Source organism: Arachis duranensis, unplaced genomic scaffold (assembly GCF_000817695.3).
Source record: "Arachis duranensis cultivar V14167 unplaced genomic scaffold, aradu.V14167.gnm2.J7QH unplaced_Scaffold_119338, whole genome shotgun sequence".
In the NCBI taxonomy this organism is placed as follows: Eukaryota; Viridiplantae; Streptophyta; class Magnoliopsida; order Fabales; family Fabaceae; genus Arachis; species Arachis duranensis.
The window spans coordinates 2,246-2,783 of NW_026263862.1; the positions used below are offsets into that span (position 1 = coordinate 2,246).

Consider the following 538-nt stretch of genomic DNA (forward strand, 5'->3'; position numbering starts at 1 on the left):
TTAAAGATTTTTGAGGATTTTTTAGGGTTTTATTGGGATTTTATTGTTTTTTAGGGTATTTTGGATTTTCTAGGGTTTTTATGGTTTTTAGGTTTTTCTAGGATTTTCTTATGGTTTTTAGGTTTTTTTTAGGGGTTTTTACTGTTTTAGTGTTTTCTATGGTTTTTTAAGGTTTTTTACGGTTTTTTATGATTTTTAGGGTGTTCTATGATTTTTTAGAATACCCTAAAAACCCTAAAATCCTAGAAAACCCTAAAAACACTAGAAAACCTTAAAAACCCAAAAAAACTCTAAAACCCCTTGCAAATCTTAAAAAATCCGAAAAATCCTAGAAAACCTTTAAAACCCCTTAAAATCCTAGAAAACCCTAAAAAACCTTAAAAACACTAGAAAATCCTAAAAACCCTTAGAAAACCCAAAAAAACCCGAAAACCCAAGAAAATCCTAAAAACCATAAAAATCTAAAAATTCTAGAAAACCCAAAAAAACTCCTAAAAAAATAAAAACCCTAAAAAGGAATAGAAAACCCTCAAAAACC

At 27.9% G+C, this 538-nt stretch overlaps 1 long non-coding RNA gene across 1 annotated transcript in view; it reads right to left on the reverse strand.

Moving 5' to 3' along the window:
- Nucleotides 1-370: 370 nt before the first annotated feature.
- Nucleotides 371-538, reverse strand: part of LOC127743794 (uncharacterized) — an 11,933-nt gene continuing 11,765 nt past the window's right edge. The window contains exon 3 of the long non-coding RNA XR_008005142.1: nt 371-488. This is a non-coding gene — a long non-coding RNA (uncharacterized LOC127743794). The remainder of the gene's footprint in view (nt 489-538) is intronic.